This window comes from Varroa jacobsoni, unplaced genomic scaffold (genome assembly GCF_002532875.2).
Source record: "Varroa jacobsoni isolate VJ856 unplaced genomic scaffold, vjacob_1.0 contig01769, whole genome shotgun sequence".
NCBI lineage: Eukaryota > Metazoa > Arthropoda > Arachnida > Mesostigmata > Varroidae > Varroa > Varroa jacobsoni.
This window is the reverse complement of record NW_019214689.1, coordinates 25197-39650: the sequence shown is the minus strand read 5'-3', so window position 1 is coordinate 39650 and position 14454 is coordinate 25197. Positions and strand designations below refer to the sequence as shown.

The following is a 14454-nucleotide window of genomic DNA, read 5'->3' as shown; positions in this document are numbered from 1 at the left end:
AGCTGTGTGGCACCTGCTGACGCCTAGCTCACGATTTGATTGGCCTGATATTTGGGCCGTTTCGCTACGAATTGCCAGTTCCCTTTCGATTTTTGATCTTCCGGAACATTGTCTATGAGCACCCTAGACAGTTCCATCCCTTCACAAAATTGTCTCGTCTCCGATTAATTGTAAGCCAAAGGATCTTCTTGAAACTGCTTTGATACTTCTGTTTCTATACTTCTGCTACATCGTCGTACTTTCAACAGCAGTAAATTTTTGTTCGATTTAAAATTAATCTTGGCCCACCTATTATTTCTAGTTGCCGATACTTTAAAAAGGAGGAACAGTTAAAATGTTATGACATGTTGAGGGTGCACATATTTTTTGAGACACCCTGTGTGTAAAGATCGTTGAGTCAATTGGATTAATTTGCGCGGATCATCAAAACTCCGTGCAGGTTACATTAATTGGCCTGCTCTAGGACGATTAAAACCATGCTAGCTTTCAGCATATTGGCCAGACCCCTTGTATTGCTACCAAAGAGGAGCTTACAACAAATCATTAACTCTGTGGAAAATTATACTACTTAAGGACATCGATGGCGTTCAGTCCGCAAGCTAAAATTCTATACGAATAACTTCTTCACTTCACGCGGAGTTACTTATTTCACAAAAGTAGATAGGAAATGCTTGTCCTTTAAGAAAAATCTCTGGCCTTGGCGAGGTAGAGCGATGCTTCATAATAGCTTAGGGCCAAGCTTCGTTTCATAAAATCGTATTGGACAGCTAGAAATACGTATTCTCCAAAGACTCAACTATTACAGTAATCCATGGTATAACAGATCAATATGGGTTTATCGTAACTTATGGTTTTGCTCATTCTGAAGGCGATGCATTCGTCAGCTATATTGCTCCAACTAGACAGCGCGCTACGTAACGTGTGCCTACAAAACTTTTGTAGCCCGAAACAAGTTCATTTTTTTATTTCTTCTATTTAGTTAGTCATTGATAGCAGCGCTGACACACGCTTGAATACTCTGAAACAACGAAATTAATGTCTTTAATAACAGTGAAAGGTGTAATTTATCGATACAGCCATAACTCTTTACACCGTTTATGAATGTAGCATTCGTTTGTTAGCAAATAAAGCCTAATAACGGCATTTTATAGGTGTTACTGAGGAAAAATCCATAGTGTGGGTCGGCATGGCCCACAACAGCTAAACTCCTTAGGAGGAAGTAGGTCCTTAATGCTATGCCCAGATGGGCGATTCTGAGGACCGGTGTACACAGTAATGATAGTTGAAGGAACTAGAAAAGAAACCTTTTTTACCCTGTTCGGACCAAGCCGGTAAATCGAACAATATTTTTTTTAAAAGATCTGTGTCTTCAAGACCCTTGCCAGCAAGCAGGGTCATCAAACTCGAATTCAGCATACAGTAACAGGGATACACAATGCCTTTCATTTTCCACCTGAAATAATGCGCCTACTAGACATGCGTTGAATCGTTCCTATGATTAACGCCGCTTTCGAAAGTTATCACAGATGAGTAGGTCCCAAGTTTTTGATAGTAGTTGAGTTCAACCAGGTCGCTGGGTCCTAGAATCATGTTAGACAGGATCTGGGAAAATGGTGAACTTCTAGGCGTTTTTAAATCGTGGTTGTCAAGGCTGGTTCTGTATACATATCTTCATTAGTATCCTATACTCGTTAGGGCGCGTGCGAGACGAGGAACATTCTATCGTCATCATATCATCAGCTTATTAATTATTGGTACACAAATGGTGTTATTGAGTTACTTTTTAAGTATCGCCCTGAACCGGTGGGCTTTTCGGTCGTGGTCTATATGTGAGAGTTATTTTCATCCTGTTCAAACGAAATATTAGGCGATAATTCCTAACGTAGAGTCAACACAGATTTTTAGGGTTCCATCATTTGTTTTTCAATCGGCCTCTAGATATGCCAATTCGTAATTAGGTTCAATAATGCCTTATTCAGTCCAGAGATTTCTAGCAATAAAATCTTAAACGTTCTATTTAAACGTTCTATTCTAGGTGGCATATAAAGCTAATTTTCCTAGACCGTTCATATTAGCCTTCTTACATGACCAAATTATCTTGTGTATTTTTTTTTGTTTAAGTGCTTTTAAATATTTTCAAAAATTTATGTAATAAACATCATTTTAAGCCGATACCTTTCAACAAACGTTTGCGACTACCGAGCAATATGGTTTAGCCTGTACTCTATTGGGTGCGATCATTCATAAGGTAAAATATTTTTACTTGGCAGTTATATTTAGAAAGCGTCTGAGGGCGTGAGGACTTTAGTACCGGTATCAATTTCTACGGTAACTGGTACTTCCTCTAAGACGAGCTCCATAACGTCCTTTATCGTCTCGTTTTTTTCTTATTTTTGCTAGAGCAGACAGAGATTTTAGATGTTTCGTTAAATCGTTGTCGCCGTCTTCTTAACGACAACAAAATAGCCTTTTCAACACCAATTTGAATAGGTTAGAGTTGTGAACGGACATTGTCAAGTAACGACTTTATGATTCTGATATCTGATCGACCAGGTCGAAGGTACTACCTATCTGTATCGCAATTCGACAGTTACTTGACCTTTTTTAGCTAGCATCTATTTTAAATAGATTGCTATGTTAAAATGTTTTCTAGGCCAGATAGTGATCTTCTTTCTTTCGCAGGAATGTTGTTGCCAATATCTTATCCTGAAAGTACCTGTATTCAAGTGAAGCTTCTTCGTCTTTTTCTTTTTATACTATTAATATCATGCTATATTTTATAACAAAGAAACGCTGTTTCGTTATCTAGTAATTTTTCCGTGTAATATGGCGGGACTCGAAGCAGCCAAGGATCATTGACCGTACAAAAGATACATGTGTTTTTGTTAGGATCCGTATTTCGTATAAATCCTAGGTATTTCTGTTGATGCAGAACGAGGCGTTGTCCGCATAAATAGCATAATATATAATAAAAAAAAAAACGAATAGCACAAAATCCGATAGGACATTGTAGCAACAGTAACCATGGGAGTGAGCCGATCTATCGAGAATGGATCACTGCTTCAGAGACATCTTGTGTGCCTATACTACTTAGCCGCTAAATAATGTATCACAATGTTTTTAATTGCATCAGTCATTGCTGACGTTGTGTATCTGAATAAACATTGAAATTTACATAATAAACTTTATAATCCGATCGTCATTTGCAGTATCGACTGCCGCTGTTTTTTTTAGGGTTAAAATTCGTTGTGAGTGGAGTTTAGGCAGCGGTCAGTTGTTGCTATAGGCTGGCAAAAATAAGCTATGCCGACTTCTTAGGTTTTTTTTCTTTTTTTAATATTATCATTTTATAGCGTGCGCTATAACTGGCTCGGACACCTTTCATTTTTATAAACCTCTGTCATCCTAAAACCTAAACGTAACTGAAAACAGAATCAACATATTATGTGTTGTAGTTGATTGAAAAACCGATTAGGTTTTATTCTCGTGACTCGTTAGCTCGGCTCTTCAAGGAAGACATCGCACCAAAGTAGGAAGACTTGTTGCATTTCAGTCCTATTATTAAATGTTCCGACTAGGATAGATAGTATTGTATCGTTAATCTTCCTACATTACTCCATTTTTTACAAATTCAGCTCAGCCTCTAGTGGACCGGACCCACCTGTGCAAAAATTTTGCCGCACAGCCCTCTTCGATGGCTGTGTTCCCTCGTATTGAAGATCATTTACTTCTGTTACAATTGAGTCTGTTCGCATGGTAGTAATAGCTTGTGTCTATTGAAGCAGCACCCTTAACTTTGGTTCGGTAAACTTCGATAATTTGAAAAGTTACATTTGTTATTGTACAAATCCCGTCGTAGATAATAAACTACTACAACGCCAAACAAATCTAAGCCCTATTATTTCCAGTGTCAAAAGCGGGATTGTGTTTGTTTAATAGAATAAAAACTGCTAAACGCCAGCGTGTTATTTTACTTGCTGTTTATTTTCAACAGAACAGCAGACGAACAAAGAGCCTCTTAAGCTGATACGCAATCTCAATAGATGTAAAGCGGTACCTGGAGCGAAGATTAGGGCAGATTAGCTTTCCATGTTGCTATTTAGGGCCGGCTTAACTCATCGATATCAGTTGGTTAAATATAGAGTGCATATATTTTGATCGCTGGTCGTAGATCATCAGCGCGTGCTTTTTTCAACGTCTCCTCTTTTGTACTTTTGGTAGTTATCACACTGATTCTCCTAGTGAAACGTTCAATGTAAAATAACTCACAGTAGGTACACTTCATAGTACCTCGTCCTCAGCTGAACCGCTCAATTCTATAGCTTAGAAGAGTGCTGCTCAATCTATTTCTTTGCTAACTCCGTCGTAGCCTTGACACACGTACATATCGAAACATGTCTACATAAATGACACCTAGAAAACCATTCGCCTAAAACTAAATGCATTGTACGATACAATAAAAACAATTATAATGTAGAAGATGTTAGTAACTATCTATCCTTTTCAAGCCTTCACACAGAAAGTGTGCGCAAGAGTATTTCAGGATATTGTTTGTATGTGGAGCACGCCGAGTACCGTTGTTCTCCTTCATAAGGATCGAATCTCCATAGGCTATTATCTCACACAACTAGGTTCAAATAAGGCCGCTGACCAGAGTATAAATGCTCATGGTGAGCGGAAATACTAATCACAATGAAAAGCAAACCAAGTATCTGGCAAATTTTGAAATGCTCCTAACTGACAAAAAAAAAAGTCGTTACTTTTACTTTATAAACAAATAAAATCGCAGACACTGTTAATAATACCGTCGTTGCAGATAAGTCTTATGTGCCTTGACTGAATTCAGTGCGTCACTGTTTTGTGCACAGTGGTCCTCGGTCACTAGTTCATAAATGCGGAAAATTGTCGTCTTTCCTTTTGCAGAAAACAGGGCTTGAGACATGCTGTTTTAAATGAAGAAGAACGACGGCGTAAGCAGATATTGGTATATGAAGCTGAAAACATGTCTGTGATCAGCGACCTTTATTGATTAGGTATTATTTAGTGCTTGCTAATTCTATGGTTGACATATAGCGTTTCTCGTTTAAATAATTGATAAGGGGTAGTAAAGGATTGGGGGGGCTCTAGGAAGAGTTTTCTTACAAATGTTTTATTAATAATGCGTTTGTAGCTAATGCTAACTTTTGTCAGTGTATAACGGTTGAACTCTGCGGTAGAAAAAAGCGCCAAGCAACCATTCAATCGGATTGATTGATTGATTGATTACGTGCGACTTTAAATTTCGACATTTAAACAAAGCTCGATAATGTATATACCTCAGCACGTATAGATGTTCTCTCTGTATATGCTGCTTACTTTATATAGGCTTTGTCGGATAGTTACATGTCTGAATAAACAAACGTTACAATAAGACGTTATGTAAGATACGTGCCGATAGGAGTACACACTTTATTTAATAACGAGACACTTTATACGAGTTAGCGCCCTTCCAAAGAAAACTACGAAAAAATTTACCGGACAAAAACACTGTTAGGACAAAGTGTATTAGGTACTACTTTTTATGTTCCGCTTATTGCGAAATTTAGGTCATAAATTTGAGTTGTTTTGAGAAAATATTTTTGTATAAAATAATATAAATAAAAAGAGGTTTTAGTTGGCATTTTCCTCATATGATCTATATGAGCTTCAGCAAACCCGGTTAAGCTTTCGTACCCGCGCGGGTAAACCTACTTAAATAATTGTGGTGCTACGATACATTTTAATAAAAGGCTAAATTAATATATATTTTCCATTAGAGCTCTAGGTGTCTTGCCTAATAGTCTACACAATTTTTTGCGTTCATCAATCCAATCATCTGTTCCCGCTAAGGCATGTAACGAAATGCAGACACTGAGCAGCCCGAAACATATGATCCCGCTATGCCAAAGTAGACAAGTGCCGAGCACGAGCATTTTCACAGATGGCAAAGATGACCTGAAGTTGCACTACTTTTACCGACGTGTTTCTGACCTGGTCGAAATCAACTCTGAATTCTGTACATCCGAAGAACAATTTGCTATATAAATTTACTTGAATGAATTTTTACTGAAGGCGGTCACGCACACGGAACCGAACCAGGTTGTTGGTATCGGTGACCTCCCAAAATCGGTAATGCTTAAATCAAGTTGAAGTCTTTTGTGAATGTATAAATGCGCTGCTGTTTTGTAAACAGACATGTGCTAGAGAGGCTCATGGGAATATTTGTGCAGAATCGGACCATTAAACATTAGACATGGTTTCCTGTGTATTTGATTGATCTGGGCGGTTCGTCGGCAGTCCAGGACTATGCAGCTACCTTCAAATAAGGTATACGCTGGTCGTATTTTACTGGACCCTATGTGAACATGCTAAGAGTGATAGCCAAATTTGAAAGTCAAAAGCTCTTTGTTTCGCTAGAAAGAGTATCTTCTAGAGGAAATAAGCTGGGGTTTGAAACGCCTTGACAGCTTAAACGAAAATCTAACTCAGGGATCCCTGGGCAGTTTTCTTTAAAGTATTTCGGGTTAACTTATTGGTGCAGATTCGAAACGACAATCCTCGTTCGATACTTCGAACAGCAGCCCAAAGTTCACAATCGGCTGTATTAGTAAATCGGAGTATGAGCCAAAAAAGTATTCATATACTGGGCATTTAGCCATATATACGTCGATAACCTTACTCGGAAATGTAGGAATGCATGCAACTGCTATAGCCGCCTTCACGGGAACCCCCGTACAATTGTTAACCCGCTCTCTGCTACTCTTCTACTATCAAGCCTTTTTAGCGATTGTACATCGGCTGTTATATGCTTAAATTCTCCAAACTATTTGCAAAGCATTATTATGTATTAAAGTCGCGTCACTAGAAAGAATGGAACAACGAGCAGCCTCTGGCTTCTCTTGAGACCCACATGAATCCGTCTTACTTACTCGGATTTACATTTTGTCTTGATTGAATCTACCAGTGATAAGCAGCAAACTTGTGACGATTTCCCCGCAACGATTATGGCGGAAGGCCTAACGAACAAATTCCGCGTCACATTTAAATAAATAGCGCAATGCAGGCGCTCCTTGCAAGGCTTCCTAACAGATTAAATCACAGGGTTAAATCGAAGGGTTTTCTGAACCCCAGCAGAAGACAGTAACATAGTTTCGCCAACAGCCATTATGGAAACTCATCTGCAAAATTAAGTTTCGCATTTCGAAGTTGTGGTTACAGATCTACGGGCTGATCAGAAAGTAGTGATTCAAAAGAAGCGCACCGGCTGTGTCCATCCGGTGCTTAATCTGTAGAAACCAGTTATACTGATTTTGTGGGCTAATATGAAAGTCCATTGAACCTGGAAACAGGCCACATTGGCTGTCGGCTGCATGATTTACCCAGAGAAGAGGGCTTTAGGGACTTCCCGTGAATAAAACTCACGTCAATAAAAAATGCACAGAACATGAGTATGATTGGCTCAGTAGCATAGCACGCTCTTCCGAATAGAGCACATCTTAGCCACCGACCAGCACCGAAAAAGATCGGCCGCCGGATTATACAAGTTGCAAAGTTTGTTGAGGCCATAAACCACCGGCCTAAACGCAGATAAGCGTATCTGCATTCCAGACTTTTTAACTTGCGGTAATATTCTTGAATCAAGATGTGGTCACGTGGATGAACAAGTCGTTCAAATCACGACGCGATCGAATGCCGACCATTATGGATGATACAATGCTTTTGAGACAAAATCGTACTTTTATTTTCTAAAGGATAATTCCTTGGTGCCTGTTATGTTTTCTTGAACCAGCCGTAGTCGTGACTTTGTAGACTGTTTATCAGTTGTCATAACGACGACGAGCATTCCGATGGGACTAACTGCCGGTGGGTTACAGGTTTTTGCCCTTTTAAGTACCCGGGGCATATGTGCCATTGCTAACCACTCGTTAATTTTAAGAAAAAAGAGGAGTGTTTGCATTTGATTGCCCCGCCATGTTGACAGAGAGTGATCACGTCACGCACCGGCCAAGATACCATCCTTGCATGAGGTTTTCCTATCAACCGGCGAAAGACAATCACCTAACTTACGATAGGCCATGTTTTTTTAAATTACGCGCTCAACTAGGTCGCTTAAGCGCGCAGCTCAGTTGATTTGTACGCTCTCTCAAAATGGATCTTATTAGCGTGTTATGTGTAAGGAAATGGTACGTCTTACACTCACGCACAGGCGAAAAGCCTTCTAAGATATTCTTTTCTCTTGCTTATTTCAAATTGTTATGCACTGCTTACTATTAAAACTCAAGAATTGGAACTACATTTGAAGAATGATTTTGCCCACACTGACGTGGCAAATATGTATAACACAACCGTGCATTTAATTCAAAATGATAAGCCGAAATATTTTAATTATATATATATATATATATATATATTTTTCTACTTAGCACTGTTTTGTTGGATGACTGCGTTACAAATGTTAAACTATTTTTTCTGCATAAAAAAGCTCTTATTCCAAATCTAAATTTACAAAATATACTTTAACAATAATTGCCTACTCGTCGTTTTAGATGTGAGTATCAAGGGGCATGGTATTCCGTTGCTAGTTGTTAATGTTAACTTTTGGGTTTAATGTTATTGAAGCAATTCAGAAGGCTATAAATATGTAAAATAAGCCATTTCATTCTATGGGCGTATTTATCTTATGGATATCGATTATTTTGTTTACATCGAGTGCGCCCTCGATCACGCCTTCACTCTGCCCTTTGCGAGCCAAAAGAGAATTTACTTTATCCTATACCATTCGTTGTACTTCCAGTTCTTGTATATACCCATATACGCTAGTAAACCCATTGTTTCTCCGCGAAACCGGCTTGCTGTTTCATTAACAACCCAATTGGAAAACTAATTAAGTACTTTTTTTTTCAACTTTTTTTCATTTTCCCGCTAATCATTTTGCACTAACGTTCTGACTGTTAAGGAATACATTATGTTTGGATAATTCGACCAGTTTCTCCTCGTTGTTGGTCTCGAGCCCAATGATCATTGCGAATGTGTTATTACGTGTGTGCCTGAAGTTCATGGTTGCAAACGGTCTACAACAACAACATTAAACGTCTTCAAGATGCTTCTTGCATCTTTCTCCTTAATTATTATTATTGAATTTAAACGTCGCAATCGTTTTCGGACTACAATTCTAAGCTATATCTGGAGTTTGGTACAAGAGCTTTTGAGTCAGTCACATATTGCACACGGAGCATGTACATCATGCTTGATCTATAGAGCCTATGACATCTAAACCATAACACTTTATTCACGAAATTAAAGATATGCGAGAAGCACATCGGTATAACTAACTTGATAAAGCGGTTGGAAAGAGGTGGGAGGGCAAGATCGACTACGAAGCATGGTGTGCCTCGAATATTTTCCGTCCTGTGTACACCACGCATCCTTTTTCTATTTAAGCGTAATAAAAGCCCGTAAGATCGAAGGAGAACGATCTGCACGATCCCGCATCTGACAAACGCACCTCAAGGCGGTTACAGCGTAATAGCCTTCTGCGAGACTATTACAGGGTTGATAGTTCCTGATAAAGTTCCTGACTTATTGCAAGCTCTAGCCCAAGTCGCATCCAGGGAAGGTGCCTAGGCAGCGGTTGCCATTGCGAAATAGGTAAGTCATTTGCAGTGTGCCTTAATACTACCTTCTAGCTATATACATATATGTATCACTGCCTTTTAGTTATATCTATTCATGTATTCAGAAATAGGAAGTGTATGGATGCAAAATATCGAGACCATCAAAAGGCTGGCCTTTGTTCAAAATCTAATATACGTAAAAATGCGTACTGGTTACCAATAGAGTTGTCGGAGTAACACCATTTAGTGCGTAATTTCAGCTTGAGTTCACGGGGCTACCCTTTCTCTTTCTGCCCCTTACTTATCTTGCCCTTGCAAGATCTCCTCGCGGCAACGAGAGGTGGAGAAGTTGTATTGCAACAAATATTGACAACGTAAACTTGACACATCTATAAAAACTAGCTATGATGGGACGACATTGTCTTTCAGGTAGCAATCATTACCCGCAAAAGAATGAATATTATTTTGTGCAAAGTTACGTTTTATTTTCAATCAAATATTTTTAGGTAAAGAGCAATAACTTTTGACAGCTCGAATCAAGTTGAACTTGTCTGTCTGGATTCTTTTGCTTAACATCATAACTAGATAGCATTCGTGTATATATGCGGGCGCTGCGTAAGCCGTATTCGATTAACAGGGTCAAAAGCAAGACGGACAACATCAACCCGTAGCAGAGTTTATACAGAAAGATTTCCGGCAAAGATTCGTATTGCAAGTACTTGCTACTGTATCAGGTAGATCGTTTCACAGGAAGCCAAGTTGCCAAAGGGAAAGATCAAACACGCTGACCTATTAAATGTATGTTGTTTAATGTTTTTTTTCAGCCTTTAAAAACTTTATTTTAATAGTTATATTCCAAATTCTAATCAGATATCGATTTAGAAAATGGGAATTACTGTGGCACTCGCAGAACTCGTAGGCGGGTCTGAAAGTTGACGTTTACCTAATTTCGAAAAGCCACTAGTTTCGGAAAGGGTGTAGCAAAGTTTTAAACGATCGATTTTTTTTTTTCCACATCTTTGCTGGCATGCAATTGTAGCCGTTTGTCAGATAGTGTCAATGCAGTGGATTTTATTGTGTCACAAGCTAATTTAATTAGTATTTTTTTTTCCAGATACCCCCTATGTCCGCTAGAAAGTTCCAAGCCAATATTGGAACAGTAAGTAGTTCAACATGATATACCAAGACTTAATATTTCGATTTTGCAGTAAATCATTGATTCAGACAACTAGCACCTAGAACGAAATTAACTCTGTCTGTGCTTAGATCAACACAAAGCCGTTACGATCGCGTTATCACAATAGCGATTACGACAACCCTAAACAGATTGACTGCACAGTTAGTACAAGTACTGCCAGGCCTTTAACGGCCTGTTCCATGATAGACCTTGATTCAGACGCAATTATCTCTCCCTCTGCCCCCCCCCCCCCTTATACATGCTATTTCGTTACTGTCTTACGAGTACGCAGGCCTCCCATAAGAGATCTACCTACTATCTAGGATAGTTAATTACTTTTTGTAACAACATCTTTCTTATATATATAGCTTTGTCTCGTTCTATCATTAAGCGCCAAACGCTTTTCGGGTTCTGACCGCTTAGCTTTGCCTCAGAGTGAATGTTCTTGGATCGGCATAGAATCTGCACTCAATAGAAGAGCGCAGGGAGCGAAATCGACTTTCTTCAACAATATGAAACATTTGTGCCATATCGTCGTAAAGCTGGCTGTACATAATGATATATTTCTAATACGGCTGACCCTTGGCCTAACAATTCGTGCGGTCAGTACGAAACGCTGGGTTCATTAGCGTACGTAGTAATTTCTCCTAATGCTTCTCTAATTCGATCGAGCTTCTACCAGGACGTTCTGGTAACAACTCAGTTGGAAGGGACCGAAACTAACTACTAACATTAATCGCAATACACTTGTTTTTATTGGCCTGTTATTCCTAGAATTGTCACTGAATTTAGGACGAGGACAGCGAACTTGCATATTTCCTCATAGCTGTGTACACGGTTTACAACATAGTATGCATCGGAGGATTCAACACATTGCCAGAAGGTTCAATGTTTCGTAAAGATTAAAAGCGACATGATTGATAAACGATCTTCTTCGGGATGTAGAGAATCGAACACTCAACTAATTTCACTCGTGTACGGCATATTTAGTTGGAATATAAGGGTGATGTCTACGTGTCCTATTGCGTCACACAGTGGACGCAATTACTTCTACAGGACTCGATCTCTGTCAAAGCTCATTAAATAAATCGTAAATTACAATAGTAAAATTTATCGAAAAAAAGCCAATCCAATTAGTGACTGAAGAGAGCTGACGTACAAAAGGATAGAAGCAAACGTTTACAAATGGTAAGCCGATTGAGATTTTCGGATACGGTAGTGATACGTCGAAAAGTAGTAAACTGTGAAAACCTATTGAAACCCCCTATTTACTTACACTATGACAAGTGCTCATTTCAGTCTTTCATATCATCGGCTTTGTAAAGTGATCTGAACCATCCGTTTGAGCTGCCATTTCAGAAAATTAGCGTGGGACGTTCTAGCATAATGTTTCTTTATTCAATTCACGTAGTTAATTCTAGCATCATATATGTATAACCTGCTCTTTAAATACATTTTTTTTCATTTTTGCTACTAGCAACTCATCGGACGCGAGAACAACATATATAGGTTTAAAGGTTACAATATAAATTGTAAGTTAGCCTACGTTGAAACAAGCTTTGAGCATTAACCTCTATCCAGGTAAAACTTCTCTTAAAACGCGGACCAGTTTCGGTAAAATCAACACTATCTATAGATTATAGTTTTTTTGAATGGCTTGGAAGCTGCCCTGCTACACACATAGGTACATCAACAAAAATCCAAACGAGTATGGCAATCAAAACAAGCTTGTGCCGGGTCCTCTTCTCTTCATCGATATTTAACGGACTACCACATTATTAAGACCTCGAGGATAACCGTCATAGTTGAAATTTAGCTATGACAATTAACTAGATAACGTTATGATCCGTAAAGGAGAGAGAGAGACTCCAAGTCAAATATCAGGTCTTATATGATAGTAGTAGTATGATTCAGTACCGCACGTGTAGCTTGTGTAGAATAAATGTATTTTCTATGGTAAAACGCTTTCGTCAAGGTGAATGTGTTGATACGATACAGAAAGCCGCGTCATGCCTTAGAAGCAGCTGTTAAAGTTTTAAAGCTCACTTTTGCGATTGAACATAACGCATGCCTCCGTAAGCTGACCTTGAAGAACGCAATTTACTAACGCCTAAAGAGCCTTTACGGCCATTTTTGGGCACCGACCGTGTAAGATTCACATTTCGCGCCCACAACGCCCATTTTTCTCTTCCCAATATTTCTGGCTCCGGCTGTTCCTTAAGGTTGCTACGAGTTTCGTATGAAAATTCCACGACTAACCTAGTTAGCCTGAAGCGCCGCATGTCGGTGTCCGAGTGTGTCGAACGCGACCAGCTCTTGAAGAAGCCTTTGTGGAATAGTGACTCACAATCATGAAAAATTGGGATAGAAAGGCAGACTAGTTTCTCGTATCAAGCTGCTTTTGAAGACGCCTAACGGGAAAAAATCCAAAAATCTCCCTCGATGCTTATCGGAAATGCCGAAAAGTGAAGATGCGATTCGAACAGAGCTAGCTAATGTCAGGGAAGAATGTTGTTTGGCGTGCCACGCCAAACGATCGATCTTCGTCAGAGAAGCAACTGATGGGCTGACATCGGCTTCCCTCGACTCAGATTTCGAGGACTTTACATGTGGCGTAGGTCTGACTACCCCTACATGAAGTAACACCCGGCTGAAACACCATTGAAGACTTGTTGATAAAGAACTGTCTTACTTTCTTGAATGGATATCTGTTCGAGTGGCAAAAGGCAAAATTTAACTAGAGATGTAATAGTGGAAGTTTACTTGGACAATCTATTGGAAAGTTTATTAGCATTCAGTTATTTTTATTTAGGTAATTTTCATAATTATGTGGGGTAAAGCTGGCTGTATATTTTATTAGAAACACATTTAAATCAAATGAATGCGTAGCTTTTTTCCTTTCTTTTGCGTATCCAGACAATTTCGAACAGATGGAGCCCATCAAAAAATCGGAATTCCGGTAAATTTATATTAAATGGATAACGATCGGGGCTCAAAGTTGTCTAAGCAATTAACCCAAGTCACGAAGCCCGTTAGAACTGTACCTATTCAGTAATCTATATGACTCTTAATAAACCTCTATCCCAGTTGAATGTAAACGTATACTTAACACTGGGGTTATAAGGAGATGCTATACTTACTACGGGCCCGAAAACGCGGTACACCGAAGATGTGTGTGCCATTAAGTTGCCCGTCCTATAAAACAAGCAAAAAAAAAAACCTGAATTGTCATAACCTCGGATACCGGCAGGCCGTAAATTTAATATCATTGTGAAGTAGTAAACCGGTTCAATCAAATACATGAAGTAGCGATTTTTCTATGCGTGATCACAACTAACGTTAGTCTCATATCAGCAGTGCGTACAGAGCAGCTGGTGTATTCATTTGCCGCTCCGCCTGCCACCTGATCCTATTCGGTCCTAATTAGTATACGACAATCATTACGTAATGCCATGGACAATGCATATCTTTCAAACAAACAAATTAGTTTATCCGTCTGCGCATGTGGCTCCTACCAAAGAAGTAGGATAAATATATGACAGATACTTTCAGCTGGATACTCGCACCCTTGTTATTGAACGAGGTACTTGTAAATGACACAAAAAACAAGCCAAAAATCCATAAAAATCTTTTAATACGTTATAG

The 14454-nt window shown here is 39.0% G+C and overlaps 1 long non-coding RNA gene across 4 annotated transcripts in view; it reads right to left on the bottom strand.

Annotated features, from left to right (window-relative positions):
* LOC111272197 (uncharacterized) overlaps positions 1–14454 on the bottom strand; it is a 41560-nt gene that overhangs the window by 13222 nt on the left and 13884 nt on the right. For 3 of the 4 annotated variants that reach the window (XR_015315624.1, XR_015315626.1, XR_015315628.1), the window contains exon 2: positions 13950–14004. The exons of the other annotated variant lie outside the window; for it this stretch is intronic. This is a non-coding gene — a long non-coding RNA (uncharacterized LOC111272197). The remainder of the gene's footprint in view (positions 1–13949; positions 14005–14454) is intronic. 4 annotated transcript variants of the gene reach the window in all.